Consider the following 20,561-nt stretch of genomic DNA (forward strand, 5'->3'; position numbering starts at 1 on the left):
TAATACTCAAACATGCTTAAAACAAAGGCAAAGGCACGTCACACAATGTTTAATAAATTGTGGAACTCATTGCCACAGGATGCCGTATACAACATAAGTACCTTCCGGTAATTTGTCCACTACGGACCACATATTCTTTGCAGTTTGTTGCAATCACTAGAAGGTCTTGATGATTCTTCCTCAATCGTATTTAGCGATCCCAGCACGGGAGCAACAGGTGTGCAACAGCAAACAGAACTTTACTGTACGCAAACAATTTCTTCGCTCCTATAAAAGATGTCTTTCCTAACGCAGTTCTTAACAGAAACCTGAAAAATTCTGAAATCACTATATTTACTGTGCAGCTTTAGAGCTGTGAAAGAGGAAAAAACAAAAAAGGCATTGTTACAATCTAGTATAGCCTTTAGGTTAAAAGCAAAAAAATACACCCCCCCACATACCCTGCTCCCAAACCATACGTTACCCAAGCCACTCGGGCAGCAAAGGAAAAATTCATTCCAAGATCATAAAACCCTGTTACCATGTTGCTCCCAAGCAAGCCCTGGAAACTGTTCATAACCCCAGCCAGGCAGAAGGGAGAAGCAGCTTGTCAGTGCATAAGAGGATCCCTAGGCTGAAAGGTTACATGACACCTCCTTAGAGGCTTACAGCTCTCCTGTCGCACAGGTCTCGGAGCTCTCCCTCCCCTCAGCCCCACTGCTCCCCAGCTCAAAACTCAGAGAAGGGAAGGCAATCCTCAAACACAAGCATCTCCTCTTCCCTACTGCCCCATACAAATCTTTGAGGTAATTCTTAAGAAGCAGCGCTAGTTTACACTCGAGTTAAATGGAAGTGCTTTACTCTATAATGATCTTAAACTGAAACTCCTCTTTACAAAGAGATGCGATCTCTTTTGCAGAGCCACTATTGACAACTCTTCTCCCTCACTTCCTATGCATCCTTTGAAGCACTCTGAATCCACTCGAGATGCCAACTCTAATCTTCTTTACAAACCCCTCTGCTACTTGAGTTGCACAATGACTGGCACAACCTCATCGCCCACACATACGCTGCGAGTATGAGTACAGAATACAAATGTGTGTACATAATGACTGTCTAATGTTTTTTATTAATCGATCATGCTTTGATACATGATTTTTTAGGAATTAGGTAACATGCTCCAGTTGCTTTTTCAATTCTTATTACTTAAAAAACTACAGAACAATGGCACTAATGAAAGTTCATTAATATCTTTTTAGAAGAACAGCTTTAATGGGATTTGACCACACTTCTTTTCAAAAGGCAAGTCGTTTAGTGTGCTGCACAGCCCTCTTCAGTTATTAGGGGCCTTATGGGTGACGCTTTTCTATCTCTGTCTCGTACTTCTCAAACACTGCTGGCAGCAGCTGAGAAACCTGCTTGTGCCTGCACCGCAGGAGCAGTGCTGCTTCCACGGCTCCGACCACGTTGGTTTCACCTGGCTGCTGGTGCCCAGAGAAGGCCCTGGGGAGCACTGCTGTAGGAAAGAGCTAACATTTTCCCTTCGATGTGCTCCTGGAGAAATATTTCAGAATCGCAAGATGTGTGGAGAAATGTTACATTACTAGAAGCTTGTGAAAAATTTGAAATGTCAGTTGTCATAGTAATGATTCAGGTTTTCTAGCAAGTACAGTAAGACAAGTAGGAATGAAAGCACAACATTAAGGTGGGAAAAACTAACTAACCTGCCCAACAGTTTAACTGCTAATTAAACTATACTTCAGTTTTACTTTCAGAAGACTAATGAAATTTCACGATCGCACATCTTTTTTAATGAAAGTTTACTTCTGATTAGGTTACATTTCGTCCTTACTAAACTTGACATTATTTTCTTAGCATTAATGAAAGACATTCATCTATAATTTTGATATAATATACCAATAATGCAGGACTGAATGCCCTTGCTTTCATGGAGTTAAATTTAATCCCAACAATTTCTACAGCATATCTTTATGCCTTAATATTACCATCGTTGTAATTTTTCTTTACCAATGTGCAACAGCAATGCCTTTCATATGCCTCATTTAATTGATCACGTTCTAGCTGCTGGCAGAACAGACCACAGTTTGAAACACAACAATCAATTTAACACTTCCCCCACCCACCCTTAGAAACAGAAATAGAATATACAATAGTTTTTATATTTGCTTGCATAATCATGTACTAACTGCATCTACACTATACAGACTTTGGGACAGAATGAAAGTAGCTAATAAAAATCTGCAAATGTGTTAACAAATCTGGTAAAATCAAAATTGTATCAGTTAACAAAACAAGCCCATTCTCTTATCAAATTTTCTTTTAATTATACCACGAGACATCATGTTATACTAGTTGCAGAAAATCCAAAGATGAAGATCTTATAATACACATCTCTACTATGAAAAGGCAAATGGGCAAAGACTTCATGCAGCTTGTTTCTCTGCAGCTCTCACTGCAAGATCAAGGTCCAGGTAGAAGCTTCAGAAAAAACAGACACCAACAGTATGGTGTCCTTCAAGAAACTAGGCTACTACCACCTACTGCTAAGCCAACATAACAATTTTAAAACTCTAAAGGCAATTAACATCCCTTAGAGGGTACATCTTGGAACTGACAAGATGACAACTGACATCTTAAATTGACAATTCAACAGAAATGTGTTAAAATTACAGTTTTGCAATGCTTTCTGTTATGAACCATGTCACAGAATGAAAGATCTCCTTGGAACACTTCCCTCAAATCTCAGTCTTCTGCAACTTGCTCTCAAAAATTTTTCTAACTGCAAGTGACAAGGAAAAGATGACCTTATTGTAACTAAAAAGCAGTGTCAAAGAAAATAAATGCAAAATATTTTACTAGAAAGTGATGTTGACATCACTGCTGTTTAAGAATGAGTGTAAAGTGAATTGTTTACATCTTAAGATCTCCTATACTAGATTGTCTGTTCAAAAAGGTTTTTACACATTTGGTCAACGTAAGGAGCAATGCCTATTATAGCGTATATAAAGGAAGTTGATAATTTATTTTTTATGAAACCACAGTCACTAATCAAATATTTTATTTGTAGTCACAAATATAAAAAATACCGTTCCTGAAGTAATACCAATAACAGTGTCTCAAACATTCTCTAAATAGTCTGTTGCTGAACTGAAGGTAAGATTATGCAGGGATGGATTAGCATGTCGATGGCCCACTGAAATGTCTACCTCAGCAACATTGTATAGGAAACTATTTGATTTGCAAGATAATAATGAATAGATTGTAAAAAACAATCTAACATATAATTATAAAATGTATTTAAAATGCATTTGTAATTTTTATTCTGTATTTAATACTGACTGGCTTCTGCATTGTTTTAATTGTCTCTGACAATTATTACAGAACAATCTGTAACCGTCTCAGTACATCTGTAACGTCAGATAAGCAGAAAACAGACAATGTAGTCACAGAAATGGGTAGGACTTGAGTTCTACTCAGTCTCTAAGGCATAGTTACAGACAGTGCTAAAAAAATTACTTTTCAGCTACTACCATCCAGCCAATCTTCTCCCAGATGTGTATTGTAAGATTGCAATCTCTCCCCATGAATGCGTGCACACCTGCACACACAGAGGCACACTCATCTTTAAAGCACATGGAAAAAACATTTGAAAATTATGTGTTTGATTACAGACACAAGTCGCAACTACATCTACTTCCTTGCCAAAATTTCTAAGTTTCACCTTTATTCAGCTAAACAAATGAAAAAAGGGCAGTAATTTTTTACACTGGAAAAAAAATGTTTATTTTCAGCCCTATATTGGTTGCAACTATGATGAAATAATACAGTAAAATGAAGGCAATTTTGGCAAGTTATGGGTGGGAAGAAATTGAGTGATTAATTATTTGTATGCTGACTTTTAAGAGCTTTATCTGTGATAAATTAGCTTTTCCAAAAAATCTTAAATAGTTACTGTGACTGAGATGACTCCAACGATGGCAGCAGAGTTCTCAGTATGGATAATGCTGCAAAATATGAACCCCTAGTATCAATGCAGCAAGTACAACTTCTTTAATAGAAACAGCAGCAGTATTTCCAGGGAGAAAGCTGACATACCAATTCATAAGGACAGGGGCTACCTCAAGTTTTAGAGAAGGCAACAGCATATTTTCACTGAGTAAAACACTGCAATCTGTGTCGAGTCAACAAGCTACGTCTAACAAAATAAAGCACCGTAGCATGCAGCCAGCACTTTCTACTGAGTCCAGCCCTCAGGGCTTCCATACCACTTCCAGTTCTGTTGGGGAAGATCTTTTAAAGTTTGACTCCCTCTACAACCCGCTGTATAGCTTTGGGCTTCCTCAGGGTCCTTACACACTTGTCTGGAATTCCTCCCACCTGTGTTTTGTTTGTGCTGTCACTGGCCTTTCTTGAACCAGTACACAGATGACAGAGGTAGTCACCATCATTTATACAGTCCTCTCCTCCCCTCAAGCCCTAATGAAAGATTTCACTGCAATCGTGTGTACAGAGCAAAAACCTAAGGTATCCTAAATACAAGGAGAGAGTACTCAGCTCAATATTGGTTTCTTTTTCCCAATACAGGTGTAAAATACAATAGAGTTAAATAAACTGCATGCAGATTTTGCAAATCTCATCCCTTTTGTTAAGCAGAATTCCTATGAGTGAAGTGGAATTCAAACACAAACAATTCAGAGTACAGCAGCTTACAAACTGTGGCTTTTTTAGATAGTTTCTTTCTACAAGGCTAAGCTCAGCTTGATGTCACGTAACTGAAGTTTTTCCCTTTGTTTTCACCTGTGATTTTCTGGAATATAAACAAGTACCTACTGATTTGTCAATTTGTTAAGCATCGATTCTTTTAACCATGTTGCTTCCTTCGTTCTTCCGCACTACCAACAGCTTCTATCTTACTATGCTAAGTGTCTTTTAAATGTAAGTTGTTTATATCAAATTTAACAAATCTACAGCAAAAGCAAAAAAAGTTCAGCCACCATAACTGCAGTTATTTGATGTGTCTTGCTAATAACTGTAAAAACATTTCTGTTCGACTTAATAAAGAAACTATTTAAATCAAATTGCTCTTGGAAAAAAAAAAAATTTAAAAAATCAGGTTCAACACTACCTGCTCTGAACAGTAGGACTGCTGGGGGCAATAAGACACTAAGCCAGTTGCATTTCTGGCTCACAGACAAAATTCAATGAACAAAGTTAGACGTGACACCATTTAGCATGTCTACAGCAAGAAACATTTAGACTCACAAATTTCCTTCACAGTAAGTATTTTAAGCAAAAATGGAAATTAATAAAGATAGTGAACTTTTTTTGGTATAACAACTTACTTCCAAAATATATATAACAAAAAACACAGAGTGCACAAAGAATAAAATTTCTGATTCAAAAAAATCCCTAAGTATATTAAAAAAAACCCAAACCAAAACGCTAAAGATTTCCAGATGTTAGATCAGAATTAATTGGTATTTGTTTTTTGACTCTTACAATTCTACTTCTCAGTATCTTTAAACTAAAACTTTTGTTACATATATGATGATCCAATCCCTTCATGACCTGTGATATTTTTAGTTTACAAAACAGTAAACAATCAGAAACTGAATAGAATATAATTGCATTCTTCAAATCCAAATACAAATCTTAAAGATACAAAATACTAATCACCAATTCTTTTCCCTCCAATATTGAAACTACAGTATTAAACTACAGTGAAGACTTCCAAAACCAATCTTGTGAATAGTTCACGGAAAAGATGAGAATCATTGTCCCCAAACAGGCAAAAGCTCTAATGACACCCTTTTTTTTTTACACCCTTTTTTTACAAATAAAAAAAAAAGATTAATTAAATTCATCTTACATGTTCATGTATTAATGGAGGAGTCATGTGGAACACATTGCACTTTATTGTTAGGATACTAATCAAGGAAAAAACAAAAGTGACTCCTTGCACTTACACTTCTATTAAGCTTTCTTAAGAAGTTAATTTAAAAAATATAAAACATATGCACAATGTATTTGCATTATATACATGCACACACACATACTGCTACCTCTAAATAGAAATCTTTTAAATTATTACATGTAAGATTTGAAAAAAGAGCTGCGAAATTTCTTATCAGCATTACTAAATATTATTCAGATTACCCTGTACTCGTTAGTTTTCTCCTAGTGAGCTCCTGTCAGGTCATTTGATTAAAAACAATTTTGGAAGTATCCTAGGTTCTAATTTAGGTATAGCCAAGAATGCTCAAATTAATTTTTGATTACAAGTTTTCCTCCATTCCCCAAAGGCTAAAAATGTATTAATGCATAACATACTATGTGATTTGAAATTGCTTTTTGAGACCTATGTTTTATCTGGTGACATTTTTTCTCTCAGCATTAATCTAGTCTTCCTGTTAACAGCTTCTACGTACGGTGTATAACACAAAAGCCCTATGATGGATTGCAACAAAAGCTCTTTATTATAGTCTTGACAGAGACAGATAACTAATCCACTGTTAATTTAAAATCAAAACCTTAGTACCAGAACTAAGGGTACAGCTCCTGTGGGTTTAGCGTATCTATCATAACATACTGCCTTTGAAAATTTTCTACAATTTTTCTTGAAAATGTATATTCTATACATTAACAGTTACTTTTGTTACATATTCCTTCACCAGTTCAGGACGGGACCTATTAAATGCACACATCAATTCTATAACTTAATTTTATAAAATATACTAAACGCATGTAAAATGAATGCCAAGATCCTTCTATTGCATGGATACAACAACCTGCTTTTGAACGGACAGTACTTCGTGGCAGTAAATTATAAATATTTAAAGAAAAGGTACCTGAACTTCCCAGCTGCTAAGAAGGGTAACCTGGTAGGTACTGGGAAGGTAAGGTGTTCCACCCTGGCTACAGCACCTCAGCGGTGCATTGCCAACTTCCAGAACTCCCCACACCCAGGGAGCCCCCGGGCTGTGGCACTGTTAATCGCAGCCAACATCTCCCACGCTGGCCCGCTTCGAAGCAGGCTGGCCCTCGCTCAAAGGCATTAGAATTCAACACACAGTGCCCTGCCTTAACAACAGAGCTGCCCTTACAAAGGAAACACAGAAGCACTCACCCCCAGTGACCAAAGCCTGCCCTTTTTCCCCAGACACAAGTAGAGAACCCCCTGAAGGCAGAGCGATTAAGAAATAATTATTCCTTTGATACCAAGCCACAGCTGGTAAATATTAATTTATGATGTGCCAAAAATGAAAGAAATGAGCGGCTGTGCCTGGGTGACAAAGGGAAGGAAGGAGAATATGACAGTCTGGGCCTTTCACGGTGTTGACCTTACTGCTGAATCCGAGAAGGAAATTGGATGCTAATGAAATAATAAATAACATCGGGAATCTACAGTAGTAATGAGACCAATGTACAGAAGGCTGTGACTAAGAAACCTCATACAATGCAGGAGCTACTTAGGCAGTTCCCATATCTTAATCCACCAGTGACACACACTATACTAAGTAGTACTCACTTGCTAAACTAAATAACAGGTGTCAACAATGACTATCAGAAGCTTTTCATGCCTCAAAACATTACTTGACATTTGAAGAAGTGATGTTAGCACTGCAAGAGACAGAGATAAGCCATGTATTTCAAAATGAAATTTTCACTGCACTTTATGCTATGATACCAAATGTGTAAATGCATTTTATGCTAGGATACCAAACCCATGAATGACAGATTACTTGTTTTGACTTTCACAGTTTTAAAGGAAGAATTGTACATCCCAACTATCAAGTGGGATGTACAGATGCGTAATAATCACCTTATTATTACTAGCCGAGCTTCTTTGTAGATCAATTTTTCCCCCTTGTGAACAATAACATTCCTCAGAAGAGCGTTTGTTGCAAAAAATGTGGATGTGCATAAACAACATTTTGCCCTGTCTACTGCCATTTATGCTACTTAACATGTTTGAACAGACACGCTGTGGGAAAAAGGTATTAACATTCACAGAGAAGTTGTTTACTTTTGAACATAAATGTTACTAAATATTCAACAGTCCAGAAACACCGATGATTTATATTGTTGAAGGCTAGAAACTGATCATTTCATCCTTCACTCAGTATAATGTCAAAACTCCCCACTGAAGTGAATAAAAGATTTGCAACGTAGAGACTGGAGGACTCAGATGTGCTTGTTTCCTACCCAGTGCAGTGCTGTTTGGGACAATAATTTTTCCAGTATTTTTCCCATTCAATTTTCATCATTTTAGGTAGGGGGCTTCCAATAATTTCTTGGGTAAACTCTTCTACAACCAGCTACATCTCACACACAGGAAAACGTGTCAATTTTCCCTCTTTCCCTCTCAGTTTTGTTCCCCTTTACTTTCAGATTACACATCTTAGTTCTTATTTATTGTTGGTTGTAACCTTCAGGTATTTAGAGGTGTCATACCCTTTCTTTGCTAGCAATTCTACCAAGTTATATATTTCTGTTCTTACTTAGCAGGAAAAAAATTTGAAGTGTCACTAATTCCAGTAATGTTTATTACTCTTACTGAAGTACTGTCTAATTTATCAGCATTATTCTAGCAATGTAGTATTCAAAATTGAAAACAGCATTCTGGATGCATTTGTTACATGAGCATACCTAAACAAGTCTAAACATCAGGACGGTGCTTAGCCGACAAAGTGCCCTCGCGGCCCAGAAAGCCAACCGTATCCTGGGCTGCATCAAAAGCAGCGTGACCAGCAGGTCGAGGCAGGTGATTCTGCCCCTCTGCTCTGCTCCGGTGAGACCCCACCTGCAGTACTGCCTTCAGCTCTGGGGGCCCCAACATACGAAGGACATGGACCTGTTGGAGCGGGTCCAGAGGAAGGCCACAAAATTATCAGCGGGATAGAACACCTCTCCTATGAGGAAAGGCTGAGAGAGTTGGGGCTGTTCAGCCTGGAGAAGAGAAGGCTCCTGGGAGAACTTACTGTGGCCTTTCTGTACTTAAAGGGGGCCTATAAGGAAGATGGGGACAAACTTTTCAGCAGGGCCTGTAGCGACAGGACAAGGGGTAATGGTTTTAAACTAAAAGAGGGTATGTTTAGATTGGACATAGGGAAGAAATTCTTTACTATGAGTGAGACACTGGAACAGGTTGCCCAGAGGCTGTGGATGCCCCATCCCTGGCAGTGTTCAAGGCCGGGTTGGATGGGGCTTTGAGCAACCTGGTCTAGTGGAAGGTGTCCCTGCCCATGGCAGGGGGCTTGGAACTAGGTGATCTTTAACGGTTCCTTCCAACCCAAATCATCCCATATTTCTATGAATACTTTCAGTTATACCATTATTTGTTACTACCACCTACTCTAGATTTGCACCTGCAAAGAAATTAAATTTTGCAAGTTAGGGTTGGGTTTTTTTCCTGGTTAAGTTTTCATGAAAGTTTAAAAACTTGTTATATTTTAATAAATTCTTATATTCCATAATTTCTGCAAGCCGTAATTTAAACACCTTAAAACATATCATAAGGAAAAACTTATTTTCCAGACAAAATTAGATCTCCTTGTAATTTCATAAGCAGCATTTAAACACCTCATATTTATGTATGTATTTTTCCCTAAATTTAAATACTAAAATTAATTCTAGCCAGCATTTACTGTCACTGTCCATGCCCGAGTTTGAGAAATATTCTTGCCAGGAAAGGAATAAATATTGCAGAGAAAACGAATTTTTTTTGTGAACACTGGAACTAATTGAAGCTAGTCCTCCCAAGGCTTTTGTGCCATGGTTGACTGTGAGTTTTAACTAAAGCTGTTCCCGTAATTGGGATATCTGTAAGGTGCCTTTCCTCTCTGGTTTCCTGTATCTATTTACATGTAAACTAACACTTGTCACCTTTCCATTGCCCATAACGTTTGCAAAGACATAAATTTTCATAATATATGCAGGAGTTTAACAATGTTTCAAATATCTGTTCCCCTATGAAATTTGCCTCAAATCAGACAGCAGTTTAGAAATTATTGGGATGAAATAGGAATCATAGACAAAAAGAATGACTGCATTCGCCTCCTTTTCTTGACCCCACGTTGGGAAACTTGATGTTTAAAATAACCTGGTTTTGTGCTATGCTTCAAACAACAATTATTTTAAGTTACTAGCGTAAATAACTGGAGGCACAAACATGAAATAAGAACATTTTGAAATTCACACATTCTTGTACTTTCTGATTTGGGCTTGGAAATACAAAATCCATGGGAATGAAAACTGCCGTCACTAAACTGGAGATGCCACCTCAGTTTCAAGCAGACACAAACCAGTCACATTTGGAAGCTTTGCAAGGGAACTTACCTTCACAGGGTCAGAAGACTGTTTTCAGTTGTGCGTTCCTCTTACATCAGACTTCTTAGTAAAGGGACCATAAACATACACCTACAAGGCTTATGGCATCATCATTATTAAATCACTATGACCAAAAAACCTGCACGTACATATTTATGAGGGAAAATAAGGTGTGCCCAGTCTGCAGGGAAAACATCCATGGCCCTCAGGACCATTACATGTGACAATCACAGTATCTTCTGTGATATGGGAAACACTGAGTAAACACAGATCACTGCTGGCTCCTTTGAGGGAGTCAAGGGACTACAACATGAAAAGGAAAAGAAAAGAAGATGAATCTGTTTATTGTCTACAATACAGCAAAAAGATTAGCCCAGCCAGCCATGAGGAAGGGCAGACCTAGTAAGGGAGTTAATAAATTTGGCTCCTTCTTTCTTAACAACTATTTAGCAAAGGGTAGATAGTGATTGAATAGTGATGGAGAAATGAGATTATCTTTAGCTGTCTCTACAGGGAGCTCTGAAAAGATAGCATGGAATTGTTAGACTTTGAATTAGTACTTATAATTACCATGTAATAAAGATACCTGTTTGCCTCAGAGGTAGATAACGTTAAGAACCAAGGAACTCAAAATAATTCTTTCTGCATTTAAGATTATGTTAACTGTGGATATTCAGAGAATTTAGGACACAGTATTGGAATAAAACTGTATAAAATTCTAATTATCAAATATAGGTGTTGTCATCAAAATGTTGGTTTCAAGCATAGAAAAAGGGAGGAAACTGGCATGGCTGGGAAGACAGCAACAGTCACTTCAGCAGTCTCTGAGGACAGCAGTGGGAAATCACTGTACCTAGCTAAACGTCTATGTTTCCACAGAATGCACTGATATCATAGGTGCCTATAAAGAGTAGTCCGGTCCATTTACATTTTTTTTTTTTCTACCAAGGATGTATGGAACCAACAGGAAATCTAAAAGGCCTCCATGTACTTCAGATTAATTCTGTCTACCCTCTCTGAAGTATAGGCACCAAAGGAAGGATGGTTCTTGCCTCCTGAACAACAGCCTGCTGTTCGGAGAACTCACTCGAGTCTTGGTAAGACTGATTAAAGGATGGAAGCCAGATTAAGAGGAATGAATTCATGCCTCCCTTATTGCAGTAATCAAAAGCAGTAAGCCACAGAACATTTTATGTGAAAGCACTTGAAACTGAGCAAGCAAATAAGGAAGCCAAATCTTATCCAGAAATTGGGATATTAGCTGCAAGTGGCAGAACTAAGTTTCCAGATCTTAATCCCAGAAAATAATTGTGCATTTAAAAAAATATATATTGTCATTAGATAAAACCAGCTCCAGAATTACTGATTAAAAATTAGATACGCATCCTTCCAGTTTAATGTCCTGGTTACCTGAAAGGCATTTTTCCTCTATTGCCTAGCCCATTCTCCCCTAGAAAATGGAAGACATAGGTTCAAATCACCTAGCTTGAGTGCTGCACCCATATTTCTCAGTGCTCTAATATAAGTGCATAACCAATCGAATGCTCTGTCTGTCAGGGACAGTAATGACCATTCTCACATGAGATGAAATCAGTCATAGATCTAATCCCCAGTTTTCCTTTTCCAGCTTCTCCTGGGAATGACAGAGAATTTAGGAAGCTGTCCAGATATCTACACAAATTAAGCACCTCTAAGCATGTGTGGGTGACTCAACTTAAATGTCTCAGCTAGGCAGGGAGGAGCCTAATGTATTCATACACATAGTGTTAAGCAGTCTTGGAAAATAAATAGATTTTACTATCTGAGATGCATATATTTTTGAGTGGCTAAATTACAATCTGGGTAGGATATGTCATCCTTAAACCACAAATCTAATCCTATGCAACGCAGAAGACAACGCTGTATAATTCTATTCATGAACTAAACTAATCAAGCTCCATCTTAAATCTAGTTAAATCCTTGCCCCTGATATTAAATTTAAGCACAATTCACTCCTTAGATGACAGGAGACAATATGCCAGTTCCACTCTAGATTTTTTTTTTCCCCATTCTAAAAGTGTTCTTCATTGCCCATTTTCCTTAGAAAATTCTGTCTCTCCAACTGTACTTCTGTCCTTTACTGTCTTCCCAGTTTTACATAACCAAAACATATTATAATTAAATTTAAGATAATTAAAACCAGGCAACAACATGCCTTTCTAATGGAAGGACAAGTTGCATAGTCAAGGAAGTTCAGAATACCTTGATTACCACACGGACTTTGGTTCAAGTCAAGAGCTGTTCTTCAGATGCTGATTCAGATTATTTTATTAACTTATAGATGAGAAGACTGTCCAGGAGACTGTAGCTAGTATATTGATGAAACACCAGTCAGGAATCCACATATTCCGAAGACATGCCTGACAATGAGTGGTTGTGGAATTTAGCATGGGATTCAGCATAGGGGCAGGCTGTTAGGTGGCCCAGAATACCTAAGGAGCTCATCAGTGTATGGGAAGAGGGTGTAGGGAAACACTAGGAAAAATCCATTGTACAGATCACAGCTTGGAGAAGGTAAGCATAGGTGGAAGCCAAGTCCAGAATGGGTCTGCTGTTCTCCAGGGATTTGCATAGGAGTTAGTAGAGACTTTTTATCAATATTGCAAAGTGATTTGCAGGGAGCCTTTAACTAATAAAGAGAAAAGAGCTATTCTTTTTACACCACTAAAGGGATACTTTATGCATAAGAACGTATCAGCCCCAACAGCACACAACGATAATGGTCAGATCACTACAGACTGCAAGGTGTTTTCTGCCAGACAGAGGATATAGAAATAAGTGTCCTGAAAACCAAGAGATGTGAGCCAATATCTCTGTTGAAGAGACAGTATCATTGTGTCTTGCACATTATCTTGAACCAGTAAATACAGGCATCCAGAGTTCCCTGATTCAAGATCTCTTTCTCTTTGGCATGAGAAAATAATTGCAGTAAATTCTTTTCTTGAGATGGGAAGGATTAATTCCATCTCTCTCTGGTTAGAAGAGTAGCTTCTCATTATTTCAGTCTTTTGTTTAAAAAAAAAAAAAAACAAAAAGAAAAAGAAAAGGTAACTGAAAAGAGATGGATATTTTAAGGCCAAGGGCTGCCAGGGAATCAGACTAGATGTAGGCGTTACTGAACAGAATGATGTTGAATACTTCCTTTCAAGGTGAAACTGCTTCAGGACTGATCCCAAAGAGGTGTCAGAAGTTAGAGCTAAAGGGAAGCATCTCCTAAGCAAAGATACAAGGAGATGTCTGAGGTACAATGAACACCGAGCACAAAAATTGTCTGTGGCAGTGGAATTGCCGTCTCCTCCACTGAGGGTTACGAAGTCTCAACATGCCTTTGAAACTCAGGAGGTTGAAGAAAATATTCAGAAAAATTAATCTTAGAACCAGAGGAAAGACTCTAAAAAGGATACCAAGGTAGCCACTGAATTCTTAAAAGGAAATTTAAACCAGCACCCAAATAAATACCCTCCATCCACAAAAGAGAGACATGTTTTAGCGGCACATCTATAGATGAACAGCCATGTCAGCAAAGTCAAGTGATGTTTATTGGGGGAAGTAACTCCAGAATTATGTCTCTAAAAAGTAGACCTTGTGTTAAAGGAAAATTTATTATGCAGCAGAGAAACTTTGTGCTCTGTGTTCATTACGCTTTTGGTGACACAAAAAGAAGGTCAAAGACAAGAAGCAGACAAAAAACAGCAATTGGGAAGGAATCCCCTGACCTCCCAATTCAAGTATTGCTGAGAAGTGATTGACTTTGAGTTATATGCGAAGCCAAAGAATTTTAGGAAGGATTAGTCTTTGCTTACAGCAGTTCTCACATCCCTGAGATAAGGCAGAGTCCATTACCCATGTGAGAACAGAAGAACAGTTTCCATTTGAGCTCACTCACTGTGTGGAATTTTTCTTACAGTGCTGTAGTCTTACACCGTAAGATTTCCTTCACACTGTGACAACTGCTTAGGCCAAAGCTTTCAAGAGGGTTGAAAACAAACATCATTTCAGGAGCAGACTAACGATTTGGGTAGCTACACAAGTTCTTCTAGTGTCCTTGCCTTAGTACCACCAGGGAATTAAACATACTCTATGTCTCTGATTTACAGATGTCTGAGACAACCAACCTGCAGCATTCTTCAGAGTATGTCACTGGAGGCTTTGAAGACTCAGCAGAAAAGCAACTCTCTCAACTCTGGGTAACTACTGAACTGGAAAAAGTATAAGCAACCAAGAAAGTGGCTCTAGGTATGGCAAGTATATTATGACACCAAGGTCTGTAAAGCACTGAGATGTAATACTAAGAGCAAGTAACAGGGCTACCAAAAGCATCACCTATATCCATTGAGCAAGAGTATCCCAAAGTTTTCCCTTCTTTGGCTTGTATATGAGTGTCAATCAAAAATTTTGGAAGTGAGGAAATTCCCTGCCATGCTTCTCTGGCTCTTTGCAAGCTAATAAGTCTTAGAGAAGTTTTTAATGGAATGAGGAAAGCAAAGCCATTGATCATACTTAGTAGAAAAATAGCTGAAGTATGAACAGAAACAGCTTGGTTGAGAACTTGTCCCTGAAATACACAGTGGTCTCACAATCAGAAGCAGTCTTATTTGTCCTTGATGAAAAGTTTGGCTGAAATGAGAAAACTTTGAACAGTTAGGTCTAGGATCTAAGCCCAAAACAATGGATTTTCTCAGAAGATTACATCTAGAGCTTCTCCTTGAATTCTGCTCTTGCATCTGGCTCAAAGCATCTGCAAATGCATTTGCTGAAAACATGGTGCAGACATGGAAACGTCTGTTCCAATAAAGAAATGTAGCAGTCACTCAATGTACAAACTTTAAAGCTCACAGACTTAGCTGAAGATTACTTCACAACAGTAAGAATTGAACTTCTTAATGGGAAAGGGTGAAACCTGAAGAAAACCGTACCATGAGTAGAAGATCCAGAACCAAATAGACTGGAAGGGGGGGGAACCAACCTACAAACAATAAAAATTATACCACAAAAGAGAATGCACTAAACAAAAGCTAAAAAAATTAGCCGGAACTGCCAAATGCTAGAGTTTACTGCCTACAAATTATTCTGGCACTGTAGATAAGCATTTGAAGCTCTGACCTGGCCGGACAGTTGAGAGGAGTGAAGAGCCTTTGCATCATGTGTGCGAGGGCTGACGGTACCCTCGAGAGTGCTACTGAAGATAAACACATCTTCAGTTTTGAGAACTTCAGCATATCCACAGCTTATTTTTGAAAGGGAAAGGTAAATGCTTATGCAAATATTACTTCACGTATTGTATCAGAGGTAGAATTCCAGTGATCAATGCCAGAAGACTAATAAAAACAAACCAAGAAGTTTTCTTCCTCTTTAAAACAGAGCTCCTACCTATACTGTCTCTTAGAGACATTGGTGGATGAGAGTATAAAGGCATCACTGTGACTAGCATCTCCAGGAACGTTTCACAACCATTCACACAAATTGGAAACATTCATTGAGGTGCTGAAGCATGTCTAAACAAGAGCAACGAAGCCGGTGTGGGGCCTAGAGCACAAGTCTTATGAGGAGCGGCTGAGGGAACTGGGGTTGTTTAGCCAGGAGAAAAGGAGGCCGAGGGGAGACCTTATCGCTCTCTACAACTGCCTGCAAGGAGGTTGTAGCGAGGTGGGTGCTGGTCTCTTCTCTCAAGTAACAACGGATAGGACAAGAGGAAATGGCCTCAAGTTGCACCAGGGGAGGTTTAGACTGGATATTAGGAAAAATTTCTTCACCAAAAGGGTTGTCAAACACTGGAACAGGCTGCCCAGGGAAGTGGTTGAGTCACCATCCCTGGAGGTATTTAAAAGACAGGTAGACGTGGCACTGAGGGACATGGTTTAGTGGTGGACTTGATAGCGTTAGGTTTACAGTTGGACTTGATGATCTTAAAGGTCTTCTCCAACTTAAATGATTCTATGATTCTATGATTCAAAGCTTAGTGGGAATATTCATACAGCAAATTCAGAGAGTTGTCTGTCTTTTGTCAGTAAAAACTAACAAAATGAAATTAATTAAAATAATATACTTCTATTGTAAATTCTTGATTTCAATGAGATAGCACCAAATAATTTTACATCACTAAAATTCTTAGCAACTAATTTGAAATAATCTAAAAATAAGCTAAATTTCCCTTTTTCCTAATAAATGTAAGAAATACCAGCTGTAAATAAAATCCTTGCCTTACCCTATACACCACAATGACAGATGCAATGAAAAATGCTTGGCTTCTCTGCAAGATCTTAAATCAAAACATTTATCAAAAGGCTAGAAAATAACCAAGAAGGAAAGTAAAAAGCTTGCTCAAAAAACATACTACCTTTAGTGCAATCCAAAAGAAACTAATGCTGCTGACAGCAACAAGTAAAAACTAAAGCAGCCACCAAATGCCATCTGTATTACTTCCAGATCAATACTACAAAAGAAAATAGACATGGCTATGCACGTAATAGAGTAGATAACAAGTTCCTACTAATAGTCTGGAGATACTTTGCAACAGTAAGCAGGAGAGAATACCACACTGGTGACAAAACTGATACTGCTGTTTAGTCACTGAATAAACACTTATTTTTACATATAGATACAATGAAAGGTCCCAAAGACGAGATCTAAAATCACAGATTTAAAAAAGAAAACTTAACTTGGTTTGGCATAATATGATTTCTGCAGATTTCTCAAAACCCATACCAACTTTATCTATGTTTTTATAATCCATAACCTCAATTTAGTAGTGTTCCCAAAGGGCTAGACTCTCATGTGGGGAAAAATACTACCAGAATTCACACCTGAACCGACGACTAGAAAGACTAACAAAATTACCTACTCTGACTCACTGCAGCACACAGGTTGTAGAAATGCTCCTAAATTTTTTGCACCAACACCAGAACTTCTGCTTTGAACTACATGCATGCAAAAAGCGGAACAAACAACAGAACACCTCAGATTACGGAATACAGGCATATGATAATTTTCCAGGAAAAAGAGCCATATGCAAACAGTTATAAATAAACCTCTTGTGGTTATGTCATGTCTACATTTTATTTTCCAATTTAAGTTCCTGGCTATAACTGAAGACTAGTACCAGCTTAGATAATTAATATTTAACTCACATGGCAACTCCTACATGCTTGGAGTTATTCTATTAGTACTGAGATGGTCCTTGCCATGTACATGTTTAGATGAACTAAGGTTTAACTCACACAGCAACTCCTACATGCTTGGAGTTAGCCTATTAGTGTTGAGATAATCCATTCCAATGTACATGAGTCAGGGGGAGGGAGGGGCACAATAACCTGAGTATGAAAGCAACAAGAAAGGAAATGTTTCAGAATTTATATCCTAATCATACACTGAACCCACTTTCCTCCAGAGAACTAACCAGAAATAAACTAACTAAAAGGAAAACAATAGGAACAAGAAAACCCTTCTCTTTTGCTATTAAGCTACATCACGAGTCCAAAGCATCTTCTTCCAATACCCAGTTTATATTAGGCACCACAAGGAGAATATTTTGCTAGTGTAAGAGGAAAGGAAGAAAAAAATAACAAAAAGCAACCTTGTACCAGACTTTACAGTAATACTATTAAATTATCATTGTGTAAATATTTAGACAACCTTATACATAAATAAAAAGGCTGAAAGTGATCATCCAGCACTTGTAGTCATACAGTCATTCATAATGAAGGCTATAAGTTTACCAAGCCATAATTATTCCCTACTATTGCTGTAACTCAAAAATATTACTACTTCTTGAAGAAAGAGAAGCATCTTGTCACATCATTAGAGAAAATAACCAAATGATTACACAACACGTAGAGCAAAACTGTTAACTTTAAGACCAAAGATAAGAAGAGGAGGTTCTTGTTCTTTGTAGACCCAGTCAACGTAACAGCACAGTAACAATTAAACTGAAACAAAAAAGCTTTAGGAACAGGCTTTTCTCACTATAAAAGCAGATAATTTTACTTTGAAGGTACTTTGCTGAGAATGTTTCATTTAGATCTAAGTTTTCAATCACTGCCATATTTTTTTAGTGATTTCTAATAGCTGATACTGAATGAGCAGAATGTGGAGAAAGTAAGTTTCCACAGTTCTCAGAAGTTTGCATGAGACTGAAATTTTATGTCTTCAAGAGGCCCCAGTTTCCTACCTGCCACTTCCAACTTGCTTAAAGGTCACCTGTTCCTTCTAAACATAACTGTAGATGAGAACACCAATTTTAAAAATCCCCTTTCAGCTTCTGGTCCGGATTGCTGAAATAGTACTGAAAATATGATATTGGGCACCCCTGCATGCAAGGCAGGTACAAAGAGCATGAAGCCTGCTGAAATGGCTCCACGGGTGAGTTCCTTGGCAAGAAAGCACTCTCACCCAGAGACTCCATCTCCACTTCAGGAAGCCCTGACATCTCCTGCAAGATAGACACTCCACTGCAGAAAGCATGAGGAGCTTTGCCAGGGCTTTCCAAAGGTGACTCCCCTAGGGACAGCTGGCAGAATTTCCTGCTGCTTTGAGTCACTTTGGACAGACCTCAACTCAACAGCTGGACTCTTTAACCAGCCATGCTCAGCAGAGCATCCTTCATGTCTCTGTTGGCTTTCCTAACTCCTCCGGGCTTTCCAAGGGGGAGGGAGGCAGCAAAGGCACCTTCAGTCAAAGCACTCCTCTCTTCAGCCTGCCACCCTGCAGAGGTGACTTGGGAAGATCTGTCTCTGTGTTAAACCCATCCAGGTGCTCAGGAGACTGAAGACTGCAGGAATCCACAATAAGCAAATCCCAAGAGTGCTCCTGTGGGAGTTTTAAAAGACTCTAAGAATCACAAAGCTGAGTACAAGAGCAGGGAAAGTTTCAGGTCATCTACAGTCTATTCTTCCATTCTAAGGAAGGATCAATTATATGCAAGTTATTGCTAGCAAATGATAGGTTAACCTGTCCTTAAAAACATCCACAGATGTCTCAGAAAGCCTGGCAAACTCCCAAAGAAAGTTGCTGCAATGTTTCACAAAAACCACAGGTCACCTGCATACTTGAGAACAAGTATCTTTCATCATACCTGGGAATAAATCTTATTTCTCCCAAATAAAAATACTGGGCAAACACAAGAGAAAAGGAGGAGGTGCAGCGGGAGAGTTATCACAGCAAAAATAGCTTGTTAGAGAAACAATGTTACCCCTGGAAAACTGTACCTTGGTTTTCTGCCTGTCTCAAAGCTTCAACCACACAAGCCCTGGCAAATTTAGCTTAAGCTATCAGTGGTATCTGCTGATGTACTGAACTGAGAACAGGTGAAAAGCAGACAAATCTTCTCCTGCTCTTGCAAAGGGGCATCAGATAGGTGGGATGGACAGCAGGGAGCAGCATCTTAAACCTCTGTAACAAACTCTAACAGAATTCATTCGTGAAGAATCTCAGTCATCTATGTCAGCAGCATAAATGCCAGTCATTCTAGGACTTGTACTGACTCCACATAACTGCCAAAATTATAGCAAATCTAGAGTCCTTTATCCCTTTCGTACATAAGGAAGATGGTTTATATAAAAATATTATGTCTTTTTTCAGCGGCTTAAAAAAAAATTTAAAAAGTAAAATCTCAGATACACTTAAGTCCAAGCCAAATATGACAGAATTTGAATAGTTCTGCTGTTAACCCAAACCAAACTCATTTCTCAGATCACTGGATGGCTCATGGAGTGGATAAACAGTCCCTGCATCTTACACCACTCAGCTGAAATCCAGGCTAGACTGGGAATGGCTGACAATAACTACTATGTAATTCTTCTCAGTGACCCGTGCAGAAACAATTAATCAAGTATATAGATGATAAAACTCCATCGCTCCAATAAGTTTATCCACAATGGCCTGTATCAGAGCAGCTACACAGGGGTGAAAAAGCCCAGTGAAACAATGGAATTATGTTTTTAGTCACAGACTAGGGACATCATTCAGAAACTCAGCTATGCTGTCTCCTCTACGTTGGTGCAACAGCCTTAGGGCAGTGAGGATGACTACTTATGAAGAACATGTTTGCCTTCACCAACTACTATACCTCTTAAAACACCTCTTATATGGAAATACCAACCTTAGCCTGGAAAAGAAAACCTGCCTGAAAAGAAAGGCAGCCGGAAGAATAAACTGAGCCTGCCTCTTTATGGTGAGGATTTCTGAACTTTTAACAC

General features: G+C 38.4%; 1 protein-coding gene across 6 annotated transcripts in view; it reads right to left on the reverse strand.

Moving 5' to 3' along the window:
* WASF1 (WASP family member 1) overlaps positions 1 to 20,561 on the reverse strand; it is a 103,154-nt gene that overhangs the window by 32,791 nt on the left and 49,802 nt on the right. For 2 of the 6 annotated variants that reach the window (XM_052781254.1, XM_052781250.1), the window contains exons 1-2: positions 464 to 681; positions 102 to 352 (exon numbers count right to left, since the gene is read on the reverse strand). The exons of 3 other annotated variants lie outside the window; for them this stretch is intronic. The gene's annotated coding sequence lies outside the window, so the exon portion shown is untranslated. Of the gene's footprint in view, positions 1 to 101; positions 353 to 463; positions 687 to 20,561 lie in introns of those variants that run through there. One more of the 6 variants, XM_052781255.1, reaches the window with a different exon arrangement.

Source organism: Harpia harpyja, chromosome 3, assembly GCF_026419915.1.
Source record: "Harpia harpyja isolate bHarHar1 chromosome 3, bHarHar1 primary haplotype, whole genome shotgun sequence".
Taxonomy (NCBI): Eukaryota; Metazoa; Chordata; class Aves; order Accipitriformes; family Accipitridae; genus Harpia; species Harpia harpyja.